Raw genomic sequence first — 22,525 nt, 5'->3', positions numbered from 1 at the left:
TTGGCTATGAGTGATAGAAGAAGAAGAAGACCTATGATGAAGCTCTATGTCTCACCCCTTATATAGCCAGCCAATTGCTGCGCTCTGGAAGAGAAGACCACCTACAGATCCCATCCCATCAGGATGTCAGTTCCATACAATGTAGGAAATGAGCCCTTAGGCAAAATACAAGATGGTGTCCTCACCCAAGGCACCTATGGAAGCCAGTTGGACTAGAAGTTGCATCTTACTCCAATGGTGGTAGAAGGCTAGTATCTTCCACTGCACTGGAGGGCAGCAGGCTAGTGTAGGGGGTACCGAGTGGGAGTCATGGCTCTATCCCCTCCCGGCCCCTCAACCTCATGTTGCCTTGTTCATCTTCTGCTTTGTAGAACAATGATCAAAGAAAAAATTGGTTGTATGACTCAGTTCTCAGTTACGGGGCATCTTCCTAGTGATTATCTGGCAATTCCCACAACCCAAATTGCTTGTATTTTTACTGTTTAGTAGTCAAAAGATGCATACACACACTAAACTTACATAGAAACTATTTTTTTGTTTCTGTATATGCTGGAAGCCACTCAGAGTAGCTGGGGCAACCCAGTCAGAAGGGCAGGGTACAAATAATAAATTTATTATTATTATTATTATTATTATTATTATTATTATTATTATTATTATTATTATTAATGTTTCTAGTATAATTTTTGAGAGAAGGTGTCAGGAAATGCTCAAAAAGTGACCTTTCTCATAAATTTTTTTTGGACAAAACCAATGAGAGTTAAATGTGGTATAGAACTGATGGCTAATAGGCAGCTAACTCAAAGCTGACCCATATATTTGTAATATAAATTCATGGGGGTCCCATAGCTCAGTGGTAGGACACATGGTTTGTATACAAGTTCACACCCTCTAGTTTAAAGGATCAGATCACACCTGATAGAGAAGACCCCTGTTTTTAAGGTCAATTCCACAACATACATTTAAAGCACATTGCTTTCCTGAAAGAATCCTGTGAATTGTATATTTTTTTTAAGGGTGTTGGGGATGTAAATTACAGTTCTGAGGATTCCATGGGGGAAACAATGTGCTTTAAATATATGGTGTGAATGTGATAATAGATTTTGGAAAGCAGCTCCCTATGGCCTACATATACCCAAAGAGGAGAAAAGCAGGAATGTATTGAGTTGCAAATTTTATTCAACCCTAAAGCATAGCTGTAATGTATTGTGAAAAACTACAAAATAAAGCCTTTTTTCAATTTATATGTCACAAAACCATGTATACCACAAAATAATACAAAAGAAAGACACACAAACACACACACTTTTTAGATTCAAACTATTACAAGTTGTCGAAAACTGAGCTCTCCCATGCAGCAATAATCTCTCCTCTCCCCTTGTCTTCAGTATTTACCATTTCAAACTTCTGTGTGCAAAGTAATAGAGTGATCTCTGAAAATGTAAGTGGACGAATTATTTTGAAACCAGTCAAGGGAACTTCTTAACTGGAATGTTATCTCTTACTCTCTTTCTTTGAAGAGTCATCGACAGCTGGAGTTAAGTTAGCAGTCTTCTGACAAACTCTATAAGAACGAGTTCATGGTATAGCTCACATTCACTGGGGTATTGAAGAGCTCAACAGATAAAGACTTGTGTGGTTTGGTTCAAGCTGTGGTTACTGGACTGGATCCTGGTGTGAATAAAGATCAGGTTCGGATTTCTGTCGGCATGCTGAATTGCAAGCAGAATGCAATTTTATTTTGGCTTCAAACGAGAATCTTATTCGGGTGTAGTTGTGCAGCATTTTCATTCCATCTCATGGAATATAGCATAGTCTCTCTTATGTGCAGGTATGGCTGATAAGCTTAACGCACTTGTACCAAATTTTCTTAGCAGAAAATCTAGCACGTCAAGCTATTTATTTATTCATTTATTTATTGAATAATGCCAAAATATGCTGCTAAGCATTAAATAAATTGCACAAGCATTCAGGTATAAGCATTCATAATTGAAATACACAATTAAAATACTTTAGGCAGAGACTATAAGTTATACCACTGCAAAACCAAACAGATCAATAGAAAAGTTTAGGATTTGGATGCTTATAAGTACAACCCAAACATGTCTATTTGGAAGTAATTCCATTGAGTTCAATCAAACGTATTCACAAGTAAGTATATACAGAATTGCACCCAGTGTGTGCTGCTTTCACAACAAAACACCACATTTACATTGCTAATAATTTGATTCAATTCTTCGCAGTAGCCTTTTTAATAATTGGGATTTGCAGGGATGTTCCCCCAGTTCTCCGAAAACTGAAAAACTTCTTACTAGTTTGTTTTCTGTTATACTAGAAGCTCCTGTGTTTTCAAATATTGGTGACAATCTAATCCATTTGTCCAAATGGGGAAAGAGCTGGGAGGGCCTGCTTGCAACACATTAACACACCACACACATCAATGCACCTGAGAAACTTCTTTGTAACATTTCAAGTTCCTTTATACTTAGCAGCTCCTGATTATACCTATACAATGTAACATAGTATTAAGTTAAATAAACAAGAGGCATTGGTCTTTAAAATGAGGGGGTACTTTTTAAAATCTCAGCACAAGTTCAATTTCCTTTACCCTCCCCATAGCCTGACTAAACTACTGCCAGAGTCTTCTGTTGTGGCTTACCTCCCACTGAAGAGCCCTCCCAGGTAGATCTTAAGAAAGAAAGAAAGAAAGAAAGAAAGAAAGAAAGAAAGAAAGAAAGAAAGAAAGACTTACTGGTCTCCTAACAAGATTTGGTTACTCACTCTAAGACAGTGCTGTCCACCTTCTGTCTTCTTAAGTGTTCCAGTGTTGAGAGTTCCACTGCTTGGGGTTCACTAGCAGTTTCTCAATCTGATGCTCCCAACTGGATTTTATCAACACCAAGTTAGATAGTGCATGGCACTATCAACATGTGGGCATCCCTTCACATACTTTTGCTCTGCTCCAAGAGGAGCACAAGCCAATAGAACATGATTCATCCTGCAATGGGTGTATGGTGACGCAGCGGCAGGCTTTTTCACAAATGGCAGAGGCATTATGAGAGGCATTCCCCACTGAAATAAAAAAGGGGGCCCATCTGTATTGGTATCCCACCGGCTTTTGAAGATGTATCCATCCACACAGGCATTCCCTTGATTTCTGAGCCCGTCTTCGGTTTTAATTTGGTGCGTTGTTTTAATGGGATTGCTTATGGGATGTGAGTGTTTTAATGTTCGAATGCGATTGCTTTGTGTTGTGTTTTAATTGTGGATGTTTTTATTTCAATGTTTGTGTAGACTTGTAAAATGCTTAAAGGTAAAGGGACCCCTGACCGTTAGGTCCAGACATGGCTGACTCTGGGGTTGCGGCGCTCATCTTGCTTTATTGGCCGAGGGAGCCGGCGTACAGCTTCCGGGTCATGTGGCCAGCATGACTAAGCCACTTCTGGAGAACCAGAGCAGTGCACAGAAACACCGTTTACCTTCCCGCTGGAGTGGTACCTATTTATCTACTTGCACTTTGACGTGCTTTCGAACTGCTAGGTTGGCAGGAGCAGGGACCAAGCAACAGGAGCTCACCCCGTCGCGGGGATTCGAACCGCCAACCTTCTGATTGGCAAGTACTAGGCTACTTTGGCCTTAAGCGGTACGTATATAAATTAATAAACCATCAGCATCTGGGGAACATGTGTGCAACTAGGCTGACAGAAAGACTCCAGGCCACCCTGAAATGTCCTGGTGTAGCCAGGATCCTGTGACAACCAGTTGTAGCATCCCACTAACTCCCTGGCAGAACCATTACAGATTTAGATGTGACCTCAGAGGAGGACCCTAGATACTTGCAGAGGCTTCAATGGGGATTCCTCCCAGTTATGTGAGTATAGGATTGCTCAGCTACAGTTTTTAGGTTTGTGGGAGAGGCAGCTTCAAACGGGATCTAATTCAATATATGAGAGTTTGTGTTTATGGCTTCCACCATTTTGAAGTTAAAGCAGGTGCCTTCTTTCTTACAAGAGTATTAGTAGCCACAGATTATCCTCTATGAATTTCTCTTACCATGATGGCTATGCTCCATATCCACTATTGGAGACAGAGGAGAATCCAATTGTGTTCAGGTCCTGCTTGCTGGTATTGTCAAGTGAATCTGTTTGACCATGGTAGGATCCTGAACTAGATGGGCCATGGGCCTGATACACCAGAGCTATTACTTTCTTATGCAATAATATGCACTCTTCATTCTATTTGGTGCTTGAGTGAATTTGTAAGAGCTTTAATTCTCAAAAACAAAGTGTTTTAGAATGTTCCATAAATCCTTATTGTTTAATAAACGCAATGCCACACCATTTGAGTTGGAGAACAGTGTCCAAATTATATGAAAACAATATTACATTAAATATGTGTGGACATTTACAGGAACCAAGGAAAGCTTCTTGACCATATAAGCCTAATTTTTAAATGACATTCCAGGATGCATCATTGCTGCTTTTGAAGCAGATGATGTCATTTGGCTGTTGGCTTTGCAGCTTGCACAACATGCAAGGGAAGTACTATCTCACCAGGAGACGTGTCTTGTAATGTCTTCCTCCTTAGACTTCATTGTAGCGTTTGCCAAAAGAAAGTGTACTGCTGAGAAAAAGTGCTAGGTAGAAATAAATACAAATGTTCTCTTGTTAGATACCCTTATCTGGTGTATACAGTTGCACTGCTGAACTCAAGAAGCTACATACCTCCATGCAACACAGCAGACTTAAATTACATAGAAACCGGTCAAAAGAAGCTCAAGAAAGTCACCTATTGGATTTTTTTGGATTAGGGATTTTTTAAAGGACATATGCAGCATATTTTTTAGCAGATAGTTATATCATGTGCACAGCATATAGGCTAGTAGGTTCTTGGGCCTGGGAAAACATTGCATTCCTTATACCTTTCCCGTTATGCCATTGCATTTTAAGCACCTCATCACCAAGCAATGATGGCTTACATTCAAATACTTGATAGCCTGGAGATTTGACTCTATGGACCTTTCCACAAAGATGGACTGGTGGTGAAGGACCCAGCGATGCTTTTCACATTAGCATGTCCCTTGAGAGGTCATTCAGACATCCTTCGCCAAGCTAGTGCCTTGATTGCTAGGGGAATGTATTTCCGCAGCACCAGTCAGAGCTGTGCAATGGATGAATGGTTTTGCTTCATCAAGGAATGACAGGTGAATCTGCTGCAAGAAGAGCCATTATCAACAAGTAAGAAAGAAGAATTTAAAAAATGAACTGGCTTAGGAGCAACTGGGGAGAACTATAGTGAAGCCTACCAAAAGTTCTCCTTTCCCATTCATATAGTGAATGAAGTGTTAGGTTATGAGATGTACACATAAGGCACAATCCCATGGTTCCTTGAGATCACTTGCAGCAATAATTCATTCTGAATACTGGATAGATGCTATAGGACTTGAACCCTGCTAGATCCTTCCTTCATGCAACACTGATTTCCCAGAGAACGGATAAGGCTGCTGCCTCTTACTGATCCCTGTGCTGACTAAACTTTTAAGGGTGACTCTACACAGTATCTCTTGAGAGTTCCATGGACTGCAAGAAGATCAAACCTCTCCATTCTTAAGGAAATCAGCCCTGAGTGCTCACTGGAAGGACAGATCGTGAAGCTGAGACTCCAATACTTTGGCCACCTCATGAGAAGAGAAGACTCCCTGGAAAAGACCCTGATGCTGGGAAAGATGGAGGGCACAAGGAGAAGGGGACGACAGAGGATGACATGTTTGGACAGTGTTCCTGAAGCTACCAGCATGAGTTTGACCAAACTGCGGGAGGCAGTGGAAGACAGAAGTGCCTGGCGTGCTCTGGTCCATGGGGTCACAAAGAGTCAGACACGACTAAATGACTAAACAACAACAAACACAGTATCTCAGCAAGGGCATGTTCCCAAACCCATGCCTGACAGATCTTAAGCTGGTGTCAGCCCTGAAAAGGGGGCAGGATAGAGCCAGGACCAGAGATGGAGGGGGGGGAATAGGCTGGATCCTAAGCCCATTTAGATCCATCACATGGCCTGGCAACCCCAGCATGAGTTAAGCTGGCAAAAAGAGTAGTATAACCCAAACACCATTTTAATAGCTTGTTTTTCCCTCTGCCAGGCTTAGGCCAGCTCAACCAGAAGTATCCTTGCTCCTGAATGCAGTTTGGATACAATGTACTTTATGGCAGCTTAACTTCTACTGAGTTTGCTTTATGCCAGCTTCTTGCCTATAGGACTGCCGCCTTACCTGGGAGCAAGCCCTACGATGCTCAGTGGGATTTATTTCTCAATAAACAAGGTTAACATTGCATTGAAAAATGTGTGAGGCATAATGACTGACAACATGGTCTCCTTGCTAACCTCCAATAGGTGTGTGTGTGTGACAATACCATCTCCTTGTTAATCTCAATTAGGGGTGGGCGGGTTATGTATAACTCATAGAGGTGTAAAGTATACAAAGCTGCAGATGTGTGCAGGATAATTGCAAATGCCAGAATCTTTTAATTATATCATGTTGAGGCCAATGGAGTTGCAATTACCTCTCCCGTAAAATATGTATGTGTAATAATGGTTCAGTGTTCGGAATCAAAATGAAATGGCCACAATTAAACCACAGTCTTTCTGGAAACCATATAATATCTGGGTGTCCAATAAGCTCCAGACCACCCAACCTTCCACTGACTGTGGCTTCTCCAAGTTAAACCCCACCAGTTTCCAATAGTATAGAGCACTGGATATTTTAAGGCTCTTGTGAACAGGGCATAGCATAATATATTTTACATTAAAAGTAAAATATTACTTTAAGCATGAAAATAAAATTTAAAAAATTAAATCCTGATTTTGCCCATGTGTGCAGCAGATGAATTAAGGGTTTTGTAATAACAATTATTTGGTTAAAAAGTAGCCATTTATCTTCTATTTCACTTCTTACTTACAAGACCCAGTATGTAAACAAAAGAGAGCTGGCTAAGCAAATCCAAATTTTCTTAGATTACTTTTCCCCCCTAAGCCACAGCTTTTCCTCAACTCAAAATAATCTCACACAAGGTTTCCAGCTTGGTTGAAATATATAAATATCCTCTCATTTCTTGCTTCTGTAGAGTAACTATTGCAAGCCTATTAGATAACAAGAGATACCCAACCAAAGTGAGTATGCCAGCAGCAATGGCAGTCTCTCACATCAGAAAATTTGATTACTGTGACGTGCTTGGGGGGGGGGGGTCCTTGTATCTGGTCTAGAAGATGCAGCTAGATCAGAATGCAGCTGAGAAAGCTGAAATTGTTACCAGTTTTCTACCAGACCAGGTTCAAGGTTCTTGCATGAATTCACAAAGCCCTAAATGGCTTAGGCCCAGTGTGCATTAAAGACCATTTGATGCCTTATGCTCTGCCTCGATCACTGAGCACTGCTTGTGGTTCCCAATGTCCCTGAGCTTCTGTTGGACTGATGCTTTAGTGTGGCAGGTCCTCCCTTGTGGAACTCCCTGCTGGTAGAGGTTCAGCAGGAATCACACCTGCCTTCTTTTAGACCTCTCCTAAAAACTGTGCTATTGAGACATGCCTTTCTGAAAACACATATTCAACTAACCTGTCCCGTCCGCTCAAAAGTTTCCACTTGCACAATGGGACCTCTTCCACTATCCTTCCAACATCTGCTTTGGAGGTTTGGGGGCACATTTAGGAGGGGGAGGTGGGAAGCATTCTGTAGCGCAAGCAGAAATGCTTGCGCCGATGGAATGTTCACTTAGCGCTAGGCTGGATTCCACACATAAAAAGCACTCAAGCAAGCAAATTCCCCTCAAATAGCCCTGAAATTTGGGAAATCTCCCCGGTGACCTTGTTTGCCAGTCCTGCTCGTGGATCTCAGCAAGATGTCTGCAAATGTTCTGCTCCGATGCAACATGCATTCCCCCCATGTATTCCTCCGTGGGACTCCTTCCAGAACACACGCACAGAGGGAAACCATTATTCTGGAACCAGCCCTGAATACGTTTCTGTTGCTTTCCAGCTGCCATTAATGGAGGAGAAAGAACAGGACAATCTGTACAAAAATATTAAGGTTGGTTATATAGATATATTTTTCCCCAGTCTTAGAAATATTTCAAATATTGAATTGGCAGGCGTTATGTGTGAATAGAAGACTAATGGGATTGTAATGTTATAGATACCAAGTAAGTGAAATCTGATCAGCTGTGATATGTATCACCATATATATCTTTCAAGACCTACTTTGGTCCTCATCATTGAAAAGCTGGAGTTGTGACCTTTTCCTGTTGCTTTTCATTGTTTTCTCCTTCGGCAGGTCAGCTTTGAGCAACTGAGCTATCCCCATAAAGCAGCCTTCATTGAAGTGGTGCCCAGTGTATGTTTTGGACTGTCATTCCGGCTGGGGCTGATGGGAATTGTCATCCAACAAACATATGAGGGGCACCAGGTTGCTGAAAGCTGCCTTATCTTCAGCTATGCCTCCCTAATGCACACTGCCATTGGCAACACATGCCTGTGACCTTGATAAAAGAGCTGTTCAGGCAGACCCTTAGGCCCTGGTGAACTCCTCCTGCAGGATCAGGCCTTAATTACTGCAAATCCCTTCCAGCAGTCCCCAAAGATAAACTGGATTTTTCCACTGCCAGTGTCAGCCATGCCAGATGTTACCTATACTGTGAGTTCCTAGCTCTAAAACAGCTGTCAGATGTGTGTGCCAAGCTCCTGGCCACTATAGGATTTAGAAAGTAATACTCAAGATACCTATCTATCTGGTAGAATATCAGCATTCTTACTTTGTCAACAGGTCTGCTAGCATTGGCCCAATAAATTTTGCTGCCTGGGCTAAAAGACGAGAGATCATGCCCTTGTTTCATGTACTGGACCAGGAATAGATCATTATTTTAACATTGGTGGTGGAGCAGTACCCTCTACTGCAGCGCTCATCAACCATGGGTCCCAAGACATTGTTAGACTACAATGCCCATCATCACCTGCCAGTTTAGCCAGGAGTCAGGGATGATGGGCGTTGCAGTCCAACAACATCTGGGGAGCCAAGATTGAAGAACATTGCTCTACTGCACCTGAGAGTAGGAGACTATCTTAGGGGGTACTGCCCAGGCTCCAGCAGTAACCACTTGTTGCATTCCCTAACATCTCCCACCTGATGCACCTGCCTCACTCTGTTATATAACAGTGGCAGGGTCTAAGAAGAGGCAAACATTGTTTCATTACCTTTTCACAGTAAAAGGTAAAGTAAAGGACCCCTGGACGGTTAGGTCCAGACTATGGGGTTGCGTTGCTCATCTCGCTTTCAGCCAGCATTTGTCCACAGGCAGCTTTCCAGATCATGTGGCCAGCATGACTAAACCGCTTCTAGTGCAACGGAACACCATGACGGTGAGGAGATTTCACCCCTCCCATATCCAAGAATCTCCTGAGGAGTCTGCTGATTCTCCAGAGAGGAGGAGGCGTGTTCTGCTCTCTACTTATTCTGCTCCAGCACCACATCAAAGAGTCAGTGTCGGAGAGAGAGAGAGACTGAGTGTTAGAGATCGTGTGTAGAGATAAGGTTGCTGCTAAGAGCAGCTGCAGACACTCAGTGCAGTGCAGCATTTATTTATGCTTAGACCTATTTAAGCTCTGTATATAGTTGTATTATAGTTGTAGTTATGGAATAAAGAAGATATTCTACAGAGCTGCTCTCCGAGTTGTTTGTATACTCTGCTAGACTCTGCTGTGCATTGACTGTCTTTTTGTTGGAGTGAATCTGGTGCTCACAACTCTAAGCTGTGAGTCCACAGCACTTTGACCTGTTCCTGTGCAGAAGGTGGTCTCTGGAAGTGCTACCCAGCTCGCCTATCCCAGTTGGGGCTGAAGCGGATGAGTCCAGTTAGTGGCACTGGCTCAAGGGCGATGCTGACAGACGGAAACCAGAGTGCGTGGAAACACCGTTTACCTTCCCACCACAGCAGTATCTATTTATCTACTTGCACTGGCGTGCTTTTGAACTGCTTCTGATCGGCAAGCCCAAGAGGCTCAGTGGTTTAGACCACAGCACCACCCGCACCCCCCCTTTCACTTTACCTTTACATTTTCACTGTAACCATGGGCTCTGCATGATTCTGGGCAGTCGTAGCCATTGATAAAGGGTGCCAGTGGCTCTGGGGTGGCCACATTACCAAAAAAGAGGGCAAAATGAGATGCAGATTTGCATGTGCTAATTTATATGAATAGGTGCAATTTTGAAATGATTACTATAATTTAAACAGCGTGGAAGACTATGAGCAGATGATGTGTAACTCTAAAATTTCTTTGTAGCACGTGTCAAGCACGACTGTGGCTTCACTCATTGGCTGAATGCACAGAAAACTGGTAGGAGGCTATCTGTGGAGGTGAGGGCTATCAATGGCTACAAGGGCTAGTCTCTGCTTCCACTGTCAGAGGCAGTAATGCTTCTGAATACCATTTGCTGGAGGCAAATGGAGGAAAGGGAGAGTGATGTTGTGTTTGGGTCCTGCTTGTGGGGTTCCTATAGGCATCACAGTGAGAACAGAATGCTGGACTAGTTGGAGTCACTCCATCTCCTGGGTCCAGAGCCAGAGCCAAGGGCCTTCTGGCAGTTCCCCCACTGCGAGAAGTAAGGTTACAGGGAACCAGGCAGAGGGCCTTCTTGGTTGTGGCACCTGCCCTGTGGAACGCCCTCCCATCAGATGTCAAGGAAATAAATAACTATATGACTTTTAGAAGACATCTGAAAGCAGCCCTTGTTTAGGGAAGTTTTTAATGTTTGATGTTTTATCGTGTTATAAATTCTGGGAGCCACCTAGAGTGGCTGGGGAAACCTAGCCAGATGGGCAGAGTATAAATAACTGTGGTTGTTGTTCTTGTTGCCTTTGCTTTTCATACATTTATATAAAATACTAAAATTTAAACAAACAAAAAAAAACCTAATATTTGTTTTGATGCAATTTTGCCTAAAGCCCACACTTTTGCAAAGCAATTTCCTCTGCAAAGAATCCATCTTTGCATGTTATTTTCACTACGTATTCATGCAGAAGTGTTACTCTCTTAGGTGCATTTTTGTACACACCACTTGGCCGGAGAGCTGCATTGCCAAATTCGGATAAATGCAAATTTCGAGGGGTGTTGTCGTTGTTTTGCTTCTCATAAAGTGTGAATTCGGTAGATTTGCCTTTAAGTGTGAACTGAATAAAAATTCCACCTCCATCAGTGGTTATAGCTCTTCCCTTTTTGTCATCAGTTCAACTCTGGTACCAGGAATGAGCAAAGGTGGTCACGGGCAATAGATCGCCAGGGGAAAGGGAGGAAGAGTTCAGCACAGATCACCCTCATTCCCCCCCCCTTATAAATCTGAGAGGTCTTTGGTACACAGACCCTATCACACACAGATAGCCAATGTAAAACTTTCCAGCCTAAAAATGTCTCTTCTTAAAGAACAAGACCACGATTCCCATCTTGGCACACTTAAAGCTGCTTTTGAGCTTTGCACAAGAGCACATCTATGTCACTGCAAATGACTCACATAGAAACATATTGTACTATGTCCTCCGAATGCTGGCAAGGACCCACCAAGGAGCGGGGTGGGGGTGGGGGGCAGCCCAGGCCTGACTGTTCCAAGCAAGTGGTTTTCTTGCAAATATTTGTCCGTCTACCAGGTGCCACGACAGCATGGGCAAACGGTTTGAAATAAAAGCTCAGGTCAATGGTGGGATTTAAAGTCTTCGTCACACTGAAAACTGCTAGCTCAGTAAACACAAGCCAGTGAGTTTGTGCAGAGATTGTCAGGTGTGACGCTGCAGAAATTCCGGTTTCCTAACACAACATTTTTATTTTTTAAAAGATACAACTTATAAATCATCCTGCCCGTGTGATTTTGTAAGAATGACATTGATTAAAATATTTCGTGATTACTACAAGTGAATAGTAAGAGAACCCATACAAGTAACACTGACACAAAACCCCACACATACACTAAGTAGAAGAATAGAAGCATAACACACCACTCCCCACTCCCTCTCTTCCCCTTCCTAATTCTTTAAACCAATTCATGAACCAAGAATTTGTACACTGACCACTAACAATGAAACATATGTTGTAGATATTTTCCACATTTATTGTGCTATTTTTGTGATATACAAATGAGATGGGGGGGGAATTGTGATTAAGGATGAAATTTTCTGGAAATCCTGATGTTGAGCTTATCCACATAGGTCTGTCCCCCCATTTCCTTCTTGCTCCTTAATCTCAATGGGCAGAGCATCCCTCCCCAGTGCCACTAAAAATGCAAACAATTCCCAACTATTACAGTACAGTGGTACCTCGGGTTACATACGCTTCAGGTTACAGACTCCGCTAACCCAGAAATATTATCTCAGGTTAAGTACTTTGCTTCAGGATGAGAACAGAAATCGTGCAGCGGCGCAGCAGCAGCTGGAGGCCCCATTAGCTAAAGTGGTGCTTCAGGTTAAGAACAGTTTCAGGTTAAGAATAGACCTCCAGAACGAATTAAGTTCTTAACCCGAAGTACCACTGTATATCCATTTCTTTCTGCATATACCAGATACTAGAACATAGTGTTATCCAGCGTAGCTGCATGTTGACAGATTCAGGGCAGGCAATAAAGCACTTGTTCACACGGCATGTAAAGAACATGCTTCTACAAGATGCTTATCTGCATTTTTTGCCTGACCCATATTTTGATCATGTTGTGTACTGATTAATTCCTCCAAGTCTGCAAGCCTTTCTCCTTGTTCTGTGGCTATGCCTTGGGAAAATCCAATCTAACCCACTGAATTGGATCATAATCAGATATGTGGAACATCCAAAGAGAGATTTTGCTTAACAAAGTTTTAATTTGTCGGGTAAGAAAAGATACCCAGTCAGATGGGCAGGGTATTATTATTATTATTATTATTATTATTATTATTATTATTATATTGTAAGGCAAAGCCACAGAACAATGAAGAAAAGCTCTTGGACCCGGTGAAATTAACTGGTATTCAAAATGGTAAATATATGGGTCAAGCAAAAGCGGATGAGCTGAAGATGGCTTTAAAAATATAATACTAATAATACTAATACTAATTTATACCCCCACCCAATAACCCCCCCCCCCACATTTTTAAAGGGCATTGGATGCCAATCAGCCAAAGGCCTGGTCAAAGAGGAACGCTTTTGCCTGGTTCCTAAAGGTGTATAATGAAGCCACCAGCTGAACTTCCCTGGGGACAGCATTCCAAAAACAGAGAGCCATTGCAGAACAGGCCTCTTCTCACATTGCCACCCTCTGGACCTCTCAAGAAAAAGGCACACGGAGAAGGGCCTCAAAATATGATTTCAGGGTCCGGATAGGTCCATATGCAAAGAGGCGGTCCTTGAAAATTCATGGAAGATCCTGCTATCAATAGCCACTAGCCACAAAGGCCGTTTTCTTCCTCTACTCTCAGAGGCCTCTGGCCTGATCCAGCAGAGCTCTTATGTTCTTATTGTGCTCTGGATCTGATTTGGAGGTAAAGGAAGTGGGGATTGTTAAAGATGCCCCCTTGCCATATGATGTGGTAGCTTGCGGTGTACTGTTATATAAGCATGATGTGAGACAGATGGGTGTTTTCTTTTATTATTATTATTTAAAGAAGACATACTGAATTTTCCATTTCGCCACAGCCTCCTTCCCCGCTAGAAATCAACTGCTGAATCTTGTCAAATGTTGCCATTTAGTACATGAGTCACTTTGAGAGCTCTATTTGTTGCTATGGAATGCCTCTCGACTTCTAAAGAAAGCAGATGTTTCAAGTTAGCGGCAAGAGAGCTAAACAAGTGCTTGCAAAGGCACAGCACAAATAACGTGTTTCATTACAGTTATTTATAGCTGTCCGCAACTATCATAGTTTTCTAGCCGAAAATTATTAAAAGCAATTACAATTACTCGAGTATACAGCGAAGGATGATTCATGCGGCGTAGCGTAAGCCATGTAACAAGTAGCAGCTTCCACATCCTCCTTTTTCGGAGGCTTTCTGGATTAATCTCGTGTTCTTTTCTCAATGGCTGTGGAAGTGATTTGACAAGGCATGCTGCTTTGCAAGACTCTGGCCATTTTGAACAGGACTTTGGCATCCCGTTTGGCAACTGCCGGCCATCTTCAGTGGGACTTTGGCACACTGCCATACAGCCTCTGGCTGTTTTCAATGGGACTTCAGCAGGCAACAGGCCACCTCGGTGTCAGGGCCAGATTTAGGTTTGATGAGGCCCTAAGCTACTGAAGGTAATTGGGCCCTTTATATGTCCAGCTGTCCTTTGTCAACAACAAAGTGTTGCTGTGTTTTGTGTAGAATATATGCTGTTGTTGTTTAGTCGTTTAGTCGTGTCCGACTCTTTGTGACCCTCATGGACCAGAGCACACCAGGCACTCCGGTCTACCACTGCCTCCCACAGTTTGGTCAAACTGATGCTGGAAGCTTCGAGAACACTGTCCAACCATCTCGTCCTCCATCTTCCCCTTCTCCTTGTGCCCTCAATCTTTCCCAACATCAGGGTCTTTTCCAGGGAGTCTTCTCTTCTCATGAGGTGGCCAAAGTATTGGAGCCTCAGCTTCACGATCTGTCCTTCTAGTGAGCACTTAGGGCTGATTTCCTTAAGAATGGATAGGTTTGATCTTCTTGCAGTCCATGGGACTCTCAAGAGTTTCCTCCAGCACCACAATTCAAAAGCATCAATATGCTATATGGTCCTTTATGGACCTAATGGTATCTGAAACCATTTGCACATATTGCCATGCAACCAGTCCGTGCAGAATGTAGGTACCCTATACAATATATAGAAATGAGCAAACCAGTGATATTTTAGGGAGCAGGCTAGCAGGCGGGACCCTTTACTTACATCATAGGAGCCATCACAACACAAAACACTGTTCCTGTATGTAGGTTTTATTTTTATTTTATTTTTATCTTATATTTTGGAAATGTACATCCAGTGTTTTTTTCTTTCAATTTGTGGGGGGGCCCCAAGAGAGTGGGGCCCTAAGCTATAGCTTGTTTAGCTTATACGTAAATCCAGATGTTGTAAAAGAAGTCTCCTGACAGCAAATCTATTAAAATAAAAATAGCAACAATAACAATAACAATAATAATTAATTTATATTCATTTTTGGCCATCACTCACAGCCGAGTAAGATTGTTTTTCATGAACACGGTTTTAACAGTGAGCCCGTAAGTGACTGTGAAGGCCAATTCTGGATCCACACGTCCTTCCACAGTGGGGACATAGGTTTTCTGGCAGGAGTTGATCACTGTGAGGGTTTGCCAAATGTGCCTTCCTCTTAGCACATTTCTCCCTTTCGTCCTGAGTTTGAGCATCTTCAAAGACCATGACACCTTTGGTAAAGGCTGTTCTCCAACTGGAGCGCTCGCAGGCCAGTGTTTCCCAGTTATCAGTGTTTCCACTACATTTTTTTAGATTTGCCTTGAGAGAGTCTTTAAACCTCTTTTGTTGACCACCAGCATTACGCTTTCCATTTTTATGTTTGTAATAGAGTAGTTGCTTAGGAAGACGATAATCAGGCATCCAAACAACATGACCAGTCCAATGAAGCTGATGTTGAAGGATCGTTGCTTCGACACTGGTGATCTCTGCTTCTTCCAGTACACTGGCATTAGTTCACCTGTCTTCCCAAGTGATGTGTAAAAAATTTTGGAGACACCGTTTATATGCCACCCATCTGACTGGGTTGTCCCAGCCACTCTGGGCAGCTTCCAACAATTTATAAAACCGCAGTAAAACATCAAACATGAAAAGCTTCCCTATACAGGGATGTCTTCTAAAAGTCACATAGTTGTTTATCTCCTTGACATCTGATGGGAGGGTGTTCCGCAGGATGGGCTCAACTACCAAGAAGGTAGTTGCCTGCTTGCTGGGAACCGCCAGAAGGCTTCAGAGCTGGACCTCAGTGTCGAAGCTGAAAGATGGGGTTGGAGACGCTACTTCAGTTACACCTGGCTGGAGCCATTTAGGGCTTCAAAGGATAGCACCAACACTTTGAATTGCGCTCAGAAATGTGCTGATGCAAGTTATCCAAGTTCCAATGGGAGCCACTGCGGGTGATGGAAACTCTGGATCGAATGCCAAAGAATCAGAAATAACATCTGAAATACCATTTGAATCTGGATGTCATTTCTCTGGCTATTGGATCTTTAGCAGAAATCTTCAGAGGGTGGGAAATATTTGCTTATTTCCCTACCATATAGAAGACTCATCTTGAGAAAGTGGGCTCATTCCAGGGTCTTTTATATCTCTCCAAATATTTTCCCTACACTAGAAAGGTTGGATAGACCTGGAATCATAGCTAAAAATTTATGACCTGTTCCAAAACTTAATACTGCTTGGGTTCACGTTTATATCTGAAATAAGTGTTCCACTTACATTGTGGCCCTTTCTTTTTCCTTTTCTTTCTTTCTTTTTTAAAAGAACTAATATACGCATAAGCGCTCTGATTTAATAAAAAATCCCTGGGGTTGCATTTTTAGGTTCTTAAGTGATTTATAATTAGGAATATTTACTAATTGTTCCAATGCTGGGGATACAATCTGGAAGAAATATCTATTTTGACATTGTGGTGTTATATGGGAAACACCCATTCACTTCTATGGGCTTTGGCTCAAATTCTAGTTATTTCCTGAGGTCGCTCTACTCTTTCCAGTTACTCTGGTTATGCGGCTAATTCTCACTTCTATTTATTCTGGGAGATTCCTTTTTTCCGGTTTGGACTAGAGCGAATAACCCTAAATTCCACTGTGGGTGCCAAACACTGTTTTCCATTACTGGAAAAATAAAGGTCTGGCTTTTATTTGGGACTTGATAGGTCTCTCAGTTTCCACTCCTCCTTGAAGGACTGAGCACAGCCTTAGCTGCATAACTTGCTCTCTCTTCTTCTTCTTCTTCTTCTTCTTCTTCTTCTTCTTCTTCTTTTTCTTCGTCTTCGTCTTCTTCTTCTTCTTCTTCTGCGGGTGGGAGTGAATGAGGGGGCTGGTGGAAGCTTTCAGCGCTCACAGGTGGAATCTCAGAACTGAATCCTACTTTATGTTACAAACATGTTTTCCTTGTATCCATTGGTCATTTGTCTCATGACCTAAAGTTGCTCTTGAACAGCCCCAAGACTGGCACCACCACCCTTTCAAGCGGAGGCTCTTATTCCAGTTTGCACTGGATTTGAAATTGTCTTAATTCATCATTTTCATTGATGATGATGATGATGATTAATCACTTCAAGATTTTACAAATTAAATGAATAATAAAATATTATTAGCATTACTAAACCATTAGTAATGGAAACCCAGCCAGATGGGTGGGGTATAAATAATAAATTATTATTGTTGTTGTTGTTGTTGTTGTTGTTGGAAAACGTCCTTTTTTGCTATGAAGATCTCAAGGTGCAACAAATCAATACGGAGAATCAGCTTTCTGCACTTCTCTAGCCATGACATTCTGCACCAACCTGGAATTTTCCTTATGGGTCAAGCTTTGCTTTTTGCATACCTGCTGAGGAATCTTCAGGTTTTCAGTTTCCATTGGTTAGCAAAAGGAAATTCCTAGCTGCTATGAATCCAAAGATCCATTTCAAAGCATATGAATACTAGGACCTGCAAGTGGATCTGAGTTCCAGTGCTCATAGAGTGGTGCTCGTGTGATCTAACCATAGACATAATTCTCTCAAGTACTTTGACTGTTTTCAAAGGACTAAAAAAATATGCCAAATGCTTGCATCTGGGGGAAACCCTACATCTGCATCATTTAGCCTTAAAGAGCACTCGTAGCAATTGCTAAATTGCTAAATCCTTACATCTTGCTTCTTTTGTACATTCAAATGTATTTCAGCTTTGTTTTTATAACAGAAAGCTCAGTTGTTACTTATCTCTTCCTCTGGAGTCCTTCTTTAAAAAGTCTAGACATTTGTCAGTATTTCCATGAAGGAAAGACACTATCATCCCTTTTACCCCAATGAATTCTGGGCAGGGCCTTTGCTGTGAAATACTCATTTTATTAGTTGGCTTTCATTATTTAAAAAACAACTTTTTTTCATGGGGATTGTACAGAATGCCATGGAGATTTTTCTCCTACTTGGAAATTGGATCATTTGGTTATGAAGAGCTCAGCTGTGGGTCTAGTTTTGAGTCAGTAAAAAAAAAAGAAGCACCACCCTTATTTTTGTCAAGTTTGTGAGCATTTAACCAGCCTTTCCACCTCCTCTTGTGCTGCGCATTATGGAGCAGGAGTCACCATGTGTCTATGCCCATGCACCTGCAGAAGCCTTCCCTGGTACCCACAGGGTACTCTCTCCTCCCTCTGCAAGTTAGACTCAAAAGAAGCATTCTATGGTAGCTAATGGAATTGGTTGCAGGGTCTGTGTGTGGTGTGTAATTCAGCCCCTCTGGTCATGGTCATGGTTGACCATGGTTGCATATGTGTCGTGGTCTGGTTCACGGGCGATCAAAATCCCGGCTGGGGACGTCGGGACCGGGGGCAAGATGGCAGGGTAGGAGCAGGAACGGAAGTCCAGAAGCCAGGAGTTAGGAAGCCGAGGGTCCGAGAGCTGGGAGTCAAGAAGCCAAGGGTCCGAGGGTCAGGAAGAAAGAAGTCACAAAGTCAAGGGTCTGAGGATCAAGAAGCAAGGAGTCACAAAGTCAGGGGTCAGAGGATCAAGAAGCAAGGAGTCAAGGAGCTAAACGCAGCAAGGCAGGGAACATGTTGCTGTGGCAAAGAGCCGAAGGGAAATGCTGACCTTATATCCCTTCCCGGCTCTTGCCACCGGGTGCTGTGAGTTACCAAGCGGCCTCAGCTGTGCGGCTGCGCCTTGCTTCTTCAGAACAAGGAAGGCCCAAGTCCTGCAAAGTCCTACTGGTCACAGGGCTTGGCTCCTGCATGCACTCCTGACAGTATGTGCCTATGGGTCCCCGGAAGTTGGCAATTCCTGTTATGAAGGCAGACTGGCATGTGGCAGTGGCTCAGTGGGGACTGTTTTAGGAGTGTATGAGGCTCTTCCTGACAACCGCAAGCTGACCAAATTGCCTCTGCATCGCAGTTCATAGAATCATAGAACTGTAGAGGAGACTCTCAAGGATCATCTAGTCCAAACCTCTCCAATGCAGAAATCTCAGCTAGATAAGACATGGCAAATTGCCATCCAACTTCTGCTTAAAAATCTCCAAGGAAGGAGAGTCTGCCACCATCTGAGGGAGTCCATTACACTGCCAGACAGTGCTTAGCGTCAGAAAGTTGTTTGTAATGCTTAGTTGGAATCTCCTTTCTTATAACTCGAATCCATTGGTTCATCCTATCCTCTGTAGATGCAGAGAACAAGCTTGCACCACTTTCCATGTGGCAGTCCTTCAGATATTTGAAGATTACTATCATAAGACCTCTCTGTCTTGTCTTCTCCAGGCTAAACATACCCAACATCCATCAACCATTATTGTTATATAGTTATTTGTAGTATGTTTCCAAGCACAATTCAAAGTGTTGGTGCTGACATTTAAAGCCCTAAACGGCCTTGGTCCAGTAAACCTGAAGGAGCGTCTCCACCCCCATTGTTCTGCCTGGACACTGAGGTCCAGAGCTGAGGGCCTTCTGGCGGTTCCCTCACTGCGAGAAGCCAGGTTACAGGGAACCAGGTAGAGGGCCTTCTCAGTAGTAGCACCTGCCCTGTGGGACGCCCTCCCACCAGATGTCAAAGAGAAGAACAACTACCAGACTTTTAGAAGACATCTGAAGGCAGCCCTGTTTAGGGAAGCTTTTAATGTTCAGTAGACCACTGTATTTTAATACTTTGTTGGAAGTCGTCCAGAGTGGCTGGGGAAACCCAGCCAGATGAGCAGGGTATAAATAAATTATTATTATTATTATTATTATTATTATTATTATTATTATTATTATTATTATTATTATTATTTTATTATTATTATTATTATTATTATTAACAGCATTTCTGCTGCTTATTTATTAGCATCTTTTCTGTGTCATGTACTTAGTACCCAAAGGTTCATTTACACAAGATTCCAAGGGCTTTATCCGAAGGCTGAAATCAACTTGTGAAAACAAGAGAAAGAGAAGGAGTTTGGATTTGATATCCCACTTTATCACTACCCGAAGGAGTCTCAAAGCGGCTAACATTCTCCTTTCCCTTCCTCCCCCACAACAAACACTCTTTGAGGTAAGTGGGGCTGAGAGACTTCAGAGACGTGTGACTAGCCCAAGGTCACCGAGCAGCTGCATGTGGAGGAGCGGAGAGGCGAACCCGGTTCCCCAGATTACGAGTCTACCGCTCTTAACCACTACACCACACTGGCTCTCAGTGTGGTGAGGGATTTCAACATGTTTCATCCAAAGCTCCCTGCTGGTTACTGTGTGATTCTCATGTCACTGTGTTCCTTAATAGAATCACATGGTATAACTACCAGAGATTATGCAAAACTACCATTGGAGCCTTACCCATTCTGAATGTTTGGAAATACACAGCTCCCATCAACCCCAGCCAGATTGACTCTTGACAAGGGATCATGAGTCCCCAAAACTCAGAGGGCACAAGGTTGGTGAAGGGTGTTATTGTCCCTACATTCAACTATCACAGTTAGAAAGAGATTTGGACCAAAAACAACTCACCTTCAAAAGAGCTAGCATCTCTCTCTGTCCTCTGATCCACCCCTTCATTGTTCAAATAAGTGAGGTGTTATAAGAAGTTCACAGGTTATTATCCCCGGTTCTGTAAATGGAATAGACAAGCCATAATCTGTAGCATCTGCTGGAAGAAACCAACATTCCACAGCACACTAAATAAGTCTGCTTTTGAAGGATGGGTGTCTGAGCCAATTCTACTCGCTCCAAAACTATTTCAAAAATGAAGCGTGAGCTCACATTAAAGTATTTGCATTATAAGTTGCTGTCTACAGGTAAAATTCAATCTCCACCTGGTTAGAGCTGAAGGCAGCCAGTTCCTGGGAATCAGATGGAGGAAGGGTGTTGTTGCACTCAAGTTCTTTTTGCAGGCTTCTTAAGGGCAACTGATTGGCCACTGTGAGAACAGGAGGTGGGACTAGCTGAGCCTTTGGCCTGATCCAGCAGAGCTCTGCTTACGTTCATATAGTTGTGGACAAAGGGCAAATATTGACTAAGCAGGTTCAAATGATGTAAAAGACTGGACTTTAAAATTTTATTTTAAACTCAACAACTGTGTTTCCAACTGTTAGGGATTTATCCCATTTGTTGGTGGGCTCCATGCCTTTGTTATTATTGCATATTAACTGTACACAGAACTCCACAAAGTTCCTTGGCAAGTTGTCGAGCCTCTTCCATTAGCTCAGTCCTGAAAGCATTATTTGCCCATTACTGTCTGTAATACATTGGACTTTGTACGATTTGGGAAACAGGAACAGAAATATTCTGTGCATTACCTGCATTCACAACATATAAACAAGGTGAAGAGCGTTTCTGTCCCAAAAGAAACCTGTAGGGAATCTAGGCTCTGTAGTGAACTATTTGCAAGTGGTAGTTCTGTGTGAATTATGGATTATGGTCTGGAGGAGACTCTTGAATTATGACTCTTGAACTATGGTGACTCTTGAATTATGGTGCTGGAGGAGACTCTTGAGAGTCCCATGGACTGCAAGAAGAACAAACCTCTCCATTCTTAAGGAAATCAGCCCTAAGTGCTCACTGGAAGGACAGATCGTGAAGCTGAGGCTCCAATACTTTGGCCACCTCATGAGAAGAGAAGACTCCCTGGAAAAGACCCTGATGTTGGGAAAGATGGAGGGCACAAGGAGAAGGGGACGACAGAGGACGAGATGGCTGGATAGTGTTCTCGAAGCTACCAGCATGAGTTTGACCAAACTGCGGGAGGCAGTGGAAGACAGAAGTGCCTGGCATGCTCTGGCCCATGGGGTCACGAAGAGTCGGACACGACTAAATGACTAAACAGCAACAAGAGTTCTGTGTGAAAGCCACACATCTGCTGACAAATCCTGGGATAATTAACCTTTACAAATTGAGTGGATTAGTTTTCCCATGTCACTGGGTGCCATTTTGAATCCAGATATTCTCCCAGATCAACTGAACCTGGGGCCACACTAGGCTATTTTTTTGTTTTAATAGGCGGGTATCAAATCCGTGGCAATAACATGCTCCTTGGCGCCCATATCTGTAGAGTCGAATGCATGGTTGTGTTGGCCCAAGACATTTTGGTGCCTCCCATTCCACATACCAAAGCCATCTGCGTGGACAGGTGAATCTTACTTCGACACTGGCAATGGGACAGCATCTTCCACTATATCTGAGGACAGCAGGTTAGTTTAAGGGGCACACACAACATTGTCTACTCTCCACCCCTCAGAATCTGTTGTCTCAGGTGGCTGCTTCAGTATGCCAAATGGCAGGGTTGAACCAATACACTCCAGAATATGCTCTGGCTTCTTGTGTATCTAAGGGCTTAGCCAGCTCATGCTATTCTTC

At 42.9% G+C, this 22,525-nt stretch overlaps 1 long non-coding RNA gene across 4 annotated transcripts; it reads right to left on the bottom strand.

Annotated features, from left to right (window-relative positions):
- Positions 1-1,054: 1,054 nt before the first annotated feature.
- On the bottom strand, positions 1,055-20,978 carry LOC309539635. 4 transcript variants are annotated; one of them, XR_014222887.1, is made up of 4 exons: positions 20,681-20,978; positions 4,554-4,636; positions 2,782-2,882; positions 1,055-1,712 (listed from the first exon to the last, which is right to left on the bottom strand). It is a non-coding gene; the product is annotated as an uncharacterized lncRNA (long non-coding RNA). The 4 variants fall into 4 exon arrangements; XR_014222888.1 differs by having other exon boundaries at positions 1,063-1,671; XR_014222889.1 differs by having other exon boundaries at positions 1,063-1,671; positions 4,554-4,620.
- Between the last annotated feature and the right edge of the window lie 1,547 nt (positions 20,979-22,525).

This window comes from Podarcis vaucheri (genome assembly GCF_965113315.1).
Source record: "Podarcis vaucheri genome assembly, chromosome: 8".
In the NCBI taxonomy this organism is placed as follows: domain Eukaryota; kingdom Metazoa; phylum Chordata; class Lepidosauria; order Squamata; family Lacertidae; genus Podarcis; species Podarcis vaucheri.
The sequence above is the reverse complement of the archived record's forward strand: the minus strand, read 5'-3'. Positions and strand labels throughout refer to the sequence as shown.